Source organism: Lissotriton helveticus, chromosome 7, assembly GCF_964261635.1.
Source record: "Lissotriton helveticus chromosome 7, aLisHel1.1, whole genome shotgun sequence".
In the NCBI taxonomy this organism is placed as follows: domain Eukaryota; kingdom Metazoa; phylum Chordata; class Amphibia; order Caudata; family Salamandridae; genus Lissotriton; species Lissotriton helveticus.
Window position 1 is genome coordinate 1,960,517,246 of NC_136068.1, and position 8,441 is coordinate 1,960,525,686.

Here is an 8,441-nt window from a genome sequence, read left to right on the forward strand (position 1 = left end):
CAATAGCGATAATTATCGCTATTGCTTGGTAATATACCCCTAAATCCCTTCTTGTCTATCCAGGGAGGTTCAACTCCTCCTTGCCTATTCGAGAAAGTTTCTAGTGAACTCTGAGCTAGCTGGCAAACCCAAAACTTTAAGTCTAATATCGACAGTAGTAGACCTAGTTAACGTCTGGTCTAGGCCTATACTATTGAAGGTATTATTCCAATGCGCAGAGCCTATTGGGATAATAGGAACTACACTACAACAACTGTTTTTTTTAATTTTAACATTATTCTGGCCAGGGCATGGATGGCATTGGATTGTTGTGATTTTTGTGTGTTTTACGACTTTTTGGGGTGGTGTTGGGGGCTTGCTATGTGGGTGGGGGCCATTATATTTCCTGGTCCCGTGTGGGTGAGGGTCTAGGGGCCATTTTTAAGCCAGTTTGTGTGCTTTGTGCCATAGGCCTGCACCCAGTGTGCTGTGATTTTATCATGCCCAGGGGGCCCAGGCCAGAATACGTCTGTTCGCGGATTTTGCTGGTTTTTCGCCACGTTCGCGTCGTGAAGCAACAATCTCGCACTCGCGAAATTGCAAACATTGCAATTCTGCACCAGAAAACCACCAGCAGGCAGCCTAAACCTTCTGAAACTTGATGGATGGCATTGGATTGTGGTGATTTGATTGGTGTTGTGTTTTTTGACTTTTAGGAGTAGGGGTTGGGGGCTGGCTATGTCGGTGGGGGCCATTTTGAGGCATGGTCCTGGCCATGTGGATCGGGGTCAAGTGGCCATTTTGAAGGCAGGCAGTGAGCTTTGTGCCATAGGCCTGCACCCATTTTGCCTTGCTTTCACCCATTTAGCCCAGGGGGAGTCAGTGGTACATGAAACTATAACCCTCTCTGTGTGTGCTCTCTTGGATCAATGTTAAATTCCTGTTTCCTCCTGTTTCCCAAAAATTTAGCAAATCCTAATTTTGAAATTTCCATATTGTGTGGTGTGCACGTGTGTATTCATAAATGCCTACTTGCAAACTATTTATTGAAGCGCTACATATGCAACATATATTTACTGATGTTCCTCTGTCTTTGTTTGCTTTTAGGTGCACAAAGTCAATAACTCCGCATCATCGTTGAGCATCAGTGCCAGGAAGAAGTCCTGCTGCGGCCTGTTGTTCCGACATCTGAAGAAGATGGCTCCAAAAAGAGGTGCCCGTAGCTCCTCTTGCAAGAAAAATGTCTCTACTAAGGAGAAGAAGAAGCAAGTGGCACCACTTACCAAGGAGACTGGTGGCTCGACCACTACATTTTTGTGGAACAAACAAAGGCCCACCATGAGTGCTGCACAGGTAGCCTGTTTAGTGGTTCAATCACCAACGACCAGTGATGTTGGCTCATCGCAAGAAAGTAGCAGCACACCATCAACACAGGTTGTAACTCATCTCACAAGTACTATTCAACAACCAAAGCCGCAACAACAACTGCATGGGCTACTAGTACAAGCACAAGTACATGCGCAAGGAGCTGTCCGAGAAGGAGCTGTCCGAGAAGGAGCTGGCCGAGAAGGAGCTGGCCGAGAAGGAGAAGGCCGAGAAGGAGAAGGCAGAGAAGGAGAAGGCCGAGAAGGAGCTGGCCGAGAAGGAGAATGCCGAGAAGGAGAAGGCCGAGAAGGAGAAGGCCGAGAAGGAGAAGGCCGAGAAGGAGAAGGCCGAGAAGGAGAGGTCCATGGAGAGTTGCAAGTAGAGGTCAGTGAAGAGGCCCATGTAGCGGCGCATGGAGCGGTGCAAGTGCCCACAATGGTTGTTCTTCCAGAAGTAGGGGCACAGGAGGAAATTGACTTTGGAGCCGGGGTATCATGTCAGGAAGACGAAGGCATTCCTCCTGATGATTCATTTTCTCCCAGCTCCCCAGCAAGGAAAAGATCAAGGAGTGTGTGTAGAAGTTCCTCTTCAAGCCCCGCTCCATCAGATGATGATCTGGATCTAGATTGGCAACCATCTCCGACGTCTGAGAGGGAGGCACACCATGAGCTGCGAAAGGTATCAAATGTTAAAAGGAAGGGCACCGGAAAGCTCATACTTATGGATCCGAACGTCGGACTTGATGAAGTGGTGCATTCTGATGTTGTTGAACAGGATGACAGCAATGACCTAGTCATCACATACGTCATTCCAGCCACACCGGCCATGCAGCAGACAGACATTTATACCCTATCCCGACGTCATGCTGAGCGTGACCCTGGCGACGTGGCACTGGTAGCACCACCAACGCAGTCAAGTAGTACAACAAGTTCAACAAAACCTACAGCTCCCATATTTTCTCCCCAGAGGGGGACTCCATCCAGCTCGACTCCCTCAAGTAGGGTTGCTGCAATAATTGCACAACCCAGTAGATGTCTGCAAGGCTCATCCACCACTGCTTCATCTGGCATTGGCAGTATCATCTCGTGCGGCAAAACCAGAAGTTTCCAGTCCCCAGTTTGGAACTTTTTTAGTGTCCATGCAAAGTATGATAACATAGCCGTTTGTTGCATTTGTAAGATTAGAGTTAGCCGTGGTAAGACTGGTACCAACTATGGAACCGGAGGCCAGATAGGTCATCTTCAAAGAAGGCACGCTATCGAATGGTTTGCACACCTAGCAAACATCAAGGGAAAGCAATCCCAAAGGGCAAGTGGCCAAAATATACCCATACTAGGTGTTTCATCTGAAGATGACGGGGAGGTAGAAGAAGCGTCAGACATTTGTCCGGTTGCACCCAGTACCCCTGGCAGCACCGCACCCTCCGGAACACATAGGAGGCACACTGAGAGTCTGGGAGACACACCAATGCGGAAAATGTCAACACTGAGCAGAAGTGGGTCGAAGAAGGCATCAGCATCATCCAGTAAATTTGTCCAGCGCACCATTTCAGCCATGTTCTCCTCAGATGCGCAATTTCAACGCAACCACCCAACTGTACGCCTGTATAACACTAAGCTGGCTAAAATGCTAGCGGTGGACCTTCTCCCTTTTTCGTTTGTCGAAAATGTGGGTTTTCTTGAACTCGTGGCAATACTGGCCCCTAAATGGAAGGTTCCTAGCCGGTTCTATTTTGCCAGGGTTGCTGTTCCAGCACTACATAAAGAGGTGCTTGAGTTGGTTGTTGCAGCTTTGCAGAAGAGTGCTGTTCACACTATACACCTGACAACAGACATGTGGACCAGTTGCCAAGCCCTTGATTACATGTGCATCACTGCACACTGGGTCTCTTTTTCAGGGGTTGCACAACAGATAAATGCAGGTGGTGACTTGGTTGAGATTTTTAAGGGTGCTCGTAAACATGCAACATTAGCCATGTTTGGCATGGAGAAAAGTCATACTGCAGTCAACATTTTGGATGACTTTAACAAAAAGGTCTCGCAATGGCTGTCCCCAAGAAATTGCAAGGTTGGTTATGTTTCTACTGATAATGGCAGAAATGTAGTTAAGGCCATGGAGAACGGTTACTATTTCAGAGTGCCGTGTTTGGCGCACTGTATGAACCTTGTCGTGCAAAAGTTCTTGAAAAAAGAACTTGCAGTCGACCAAATACTGACCATCTGCAGAAAAATATGCACACACTTCAACCATTCTTTTAAGGCCCGGAAGGAGCTGAGGCGCCAGCAAAATGTACGTAGAATGCCAGTGAAAGCACTTATCCAGGAGGTGGCAACACGTTGGAACTCAACCTTCTACATGCTTGAGCGTCTGCATGAGCTGTTTCCAGTAGTCAATGAGTATTTCTACAACCTGGGTGGTGATACGACTGAAATGATGCTAGCGGTGGAGCAATGGCAGCTAGTTAAAAGCCTGACAGACATGCTTCGTCCTTTTGAGGTCTTCACGCGTGACGTCAGCAGGGAGGACTGTTCTTTGAGCAAAGCTATCCCATTGTTGCTGAAGCTCGAGCACCAAGTCAAGGTGGTGTCTTCAGAATTAAAAGATGCTGGAAAGAATTAAGCATATGAGTTGGCGCAGAGATTATTACATCGCCTAGTTAGCAATAAACGGCTTGTAAATATCAAGAAACAACAGCACTACATTTGTGCTACTATTCTGGATCCACGTTACAAAAAGCCATTGTTTGGCAAAGTAATAATTCCTTTTGAAACATCAGATGTTACAGAGTACAAAGGTTGGCTAGCTCAGTCAGCCATTCGTTTTGAAAGAGAGCGGAAGGAAACTGTAGGAGAAGACAGTACTACTAGTGAATCAGCAGGCCATCAGGCGTCCCAAAAAAACACTTCTGCATCTGTGCCTGTGGCAGAAGTGAGTGACTTTTCCTCTGAGCCGTTAACCACACCAGCAACCGTATCATCAGCACCAGGCCCAGGCGATATGTCTGAAGCGGATTGGCTAAGTGAGCTAGGGTTTCCTTGTCCCAGAAAGGACACAGAAGTGCAAAGTACAGGAATTCAGGAGGACATTCTTTCAATGGTGCAGGCCTATCTGGATGACTCAACAGCGGTCAATATTACTGAGGACCCATTGGCGTATTGGCATGGGAAAAGGAACATATGGCGAGAGCTCACCAACCTGGCTATCAATTACTTGTCTTGCCCACTCGCAAGCGTGTCTTCAGAACGTGTTTTTAGTTCTGCTGGTGGCATTGTGACTTGCAAAAGGTCCCGCCTCTTGCCCGCAAATGTGGAGCGGCTCACCATGATAAAGATGAACCAGCACTTCATACCACCAGATTACAAAGTACGAGAATGCACGCAGGAAGAAGAGGACACCGACCTACCTGAGGAAAGTTCTCCTCAGTTACAAGAAGTACTACCGACTCAATTTGCAGAGTTTGAGGACGAGCTCTGCTTCCCTGACAGCGAGTTCTGAAAATGAGTCAATGATTCATTAACTTTAACATTAGTCCTTATTCACTTTTATTCCTGTGTGTCTGTCTTTCTTTTTTTAGCAAGTGCTTCATCACATTCACAACAAAACTGAAATCAACCAATCAAACAACAAGCCCATCAGCAGAACTGTCTTGATTTTGATGCCGCAGCATTCCTCAGGTTCACAACAGTTAGTTGACAAGAACTCAGTCCTGGTCGTCTATCCTCCTCCTCCAGACTCACCCTATCCATTTCCCGTAATGCTGATGCCTGGAATCTGCACAATGAAGAAACTTACGTTGACGAGTCCCCTAAAGAGGGACTGTCTGGAAGTAGTGAGTCCTCATTTAAATACATTTTGCTAAGTGTGACTTTTTTGCGTTTGGGTTTACGGGTCTTGGCTGGGCCATTGCTGGCAAGGTCTATTAAGGGATGAAATTGGTTAGGCATTTACTTTGGAAAACATTTGGCCTATTACACGTGAACGTTTAGGCGTTATTATTGCTCGCTTGCCTGTCTTAGGGGTGCTGTCTGTGGGGCTTCTAGGATTTTGGGGTCTGTGAGCACCGCTGCCACATTTCTAATGTTGATTGCTTTTGTTTTGCAGAAAATCCACGCCGGGAAACTCCAGTTGGGGCCCTGCTGCAGAACGCTTTAGGACACTGTGAATTCCAAGTGGAGCCAGCCCTCAAACACAAATTACAGGTAAGATAAGCGTTTGGATGGGAGGTAGTATAATGGAGTATTAGGAGAGGCGAGAGAGTGACAGTGGTACTAGTAGTAAAGTCCTAGGACTCTTCAATTAACAAACTCTGTGACAGGCATTTACTTTGGAAAACATTTGGCCTATTACACGTGAACCAACACGATGACAGTGTTCAGTAAAACGAACTTACTGCAAAACCACCACCCACCAGGCTCAAAAGTAGTAAAAAAAAAGATATGCTCAGATAAAGTTTGAAAAAGTATATTTTTATATCCCTAACAAAATAATCTCCCACAAGACCCTCCCTAACCCCAACAAATAAATAGTCCATCAAAAGTCCCCAAAAAACCCAACTCCCAATTCCCACCCCCCAAAAGTCACTAAAAAAAGGGCAAGGGACACTCTAGGGATGCATGGTGTTGTTAACTTTGGCCTCCAGGGCATCATGCCTTAGGGCCAGGGCATCGTATTGCTCCCGGAGGGTGGCGTGATCTAAACGGAGGCCCTCCACCAAATTTTGGTACTCTTTCCATTTCCGGACCTCCGCCTCCAGGTCCGACACTCTGCGGATTGCTCGGCGCAAGCGAGCCTTTACAGTACTGTGAGGTGCAGCCTTTGCTGCTCGGCGGTGGCGTCTGCCAGCACGCTCCGTTTGGCTGGAGCACTGCGCTGACCGGCAGAACGTGGGGTCACTGAGGAGGATGCAGATGTTATATTGGAAGTACTGGACTGCGTGTCGTCCCCCTCCAGTTCCACCAGCCGCCGATATTGGGCAACAGTTGCATCCAGCCTCCGTTGCCGGGCCAGTACAGCCAGCATACTCCTTGTTGGTTTTGTTTTAGTATGACCAACTATATGAAGAAAGAAAGACATAATCTGTAACCAATGCTCTTTAAGAATATGATTAACACAAAATGATTCAGCAGGAAGTTGTGTCACAGTACAACTAGCAACTAGCCAGCGCAGTACAAAAGAAACTATTCAGGCCAATATCATGGGCGTCCGCAGGGATGGGCAAGAGAGGGCGCGATTGCCCCCCCCTGGATCGCAGGTCCATCCAGTGCTGGCCCAGTGACAAATTACAATATGGTAATTACAGCAGGCTGGGACCGACAGACAGATAGAGGCAGAGACAGAGAGAGAGGAAGACAGAAGGAGAGAGAGAGAGAGGGAGGGAGCCAGAGGGTGACAGAGGGAGGATGAGGGAGGGAGAGAGAGAGAGAGGGAGGGGGAGAGAGAAAGAAAGATGTGTGTAATGTGTATGCCAGGTCTGGTGGCTCAGTGGACGAAGGCATCCGCTGCAGGGGCATGATTTCAATTTCATGGTCATATTTTTTTTTGTTGCTCTAGATACACCCCCCTCCCCCACCGACCCTGCCCCCTTCGGTGCGGCCCTTGGCCACAAACCACACTATCAATCATGTCAGGAGTAGGACTCAGGAGATGGTGATGATGTTGCACCCCCCCCCGGAAACATTTCATAGTATGTTCGTAGTTCATCCAGTGACCGTCTACTCTCTGTAGATACACATCATATGCTATCTAAGAGTCAGATAGTACCATGATCCAGCTTATCTGTACCACCACTGTCTCCTTCCTCACAGTCTGTACTTCTTGGTCCGACTCCTCTTGCGCCGCCTCCTCCCCAGAGTGGTCCTCGGACTCGGAGTCGATCACTATTACCACATCCGAGCTGGCCCCGCCACCAGATGTTCCACCTACAAAGTAGATTTAAGAATGTTAGATTACACCACTCACTAGTAGTTGGTCTAAGTATGAATGAAGAATGTGAAAACAACAGAAAAAGTAATTGACTGTCTACTCTAGTCTAAGGTAAAAATGTCCCTCCTTCCAGGGAAGGCTGTTGTCTTGCTGCATTTTTTTGACATAATTGATGAATGCTTGCTTAATTTTAACACACACCATTTTTCTCTGAACAGACAGAAACTGGACTTCTAAGGACAAGAGCAACATCAACTTCAAACCAGGTGAAAGCTCGGCTCGACCACAAGAAATGTGTTCCATTACTCATCAACTCAGCACCAAGCACTTTTCCATTTCCAACTAACTTTATTTTAATATATGTGTTTACTTAGACTTTTAATAAAGCTTTTAAACTTGAATAGACTCTGTGGTTTTTGGTCCTCCAGACTAGAGTGACTGAGCGAAAGGTTTTGCAATTTTTGCAAGGAGGAGTCCGTGCCGCTGACACTACCATGTTTATACGGTGTGCCAAACACGCCACTCTGAAATATTATTACTCTGGTCTTTGGTGTCCATAGTTCGGTTTGTGGAGAATTGTCCATGCAACAGTAGTATTATTGATTTTGCTCCTATCTAAACACTATTTCGAAAAAATTAAATTAGGAACGCTTGGACAACAATAGGTCCTCTATATTTAAATGAAAACTTACTGGGGCCAGCAAAGGAGCACTCGCCGCCCTGGCCTGCATCCTCCTCCTTTGGAGCAACTGCATCCGCTTTTTCTGTCCGCTTGCCCCTGGGCGGACCTGACGTACAACATGAAAGAATGAACAGAAAACATTGATGATTTCTGCTTGTCGATGTCCTTGTCAACCAAATCAAACATTTAGAAAGAACAAGAACCAACTATTTCAGTCAAAAAGAGGGCTACAAAGGAAGGACTGCACCTGAGCCTCTACTCTAGGGGCAGATTTACAAGCCACTTGCAGCTCTTTTGCTCCGTTCTTGCGTCACTTTTGTGACGCAGCGCCACAACAAGAGAGGCGCCATGGTGTGGCGTATATTAACAACGTGACGCATATGGGAGATGCATCCCATTCTAAAGCCCTGCGCCATAAGGGAGCGTTCCAGCGCAAGGGAGGGCGTTCCTGCGCAGGAACGCATGCTAAAAGTGGCTATGGGGAATATATAAA

General features: G+C 47.1%; 1 long non-coding RNA gene across 1 annotated transcript; it reads left to right on the forward strand.

Moving 5' to 3' along the window:
• Positions 1–5,037: 5,037 nt before the first annotated feature.
• LOC144767910 (uncharacterized) lies at positions 5,038–7,553 on the forward strand. The gene is made up of 3 exons (XR_013598383.1): positions 5,038–5,173; positions 5,446–5,543; positions 7,485–7,553. It is a non-coding gene; the product is annotated as an uncharacterized LOC144767910 (long non-coding RNA).
• Positions 7,554–8,441: the final 888 nt, after the last annotated feature.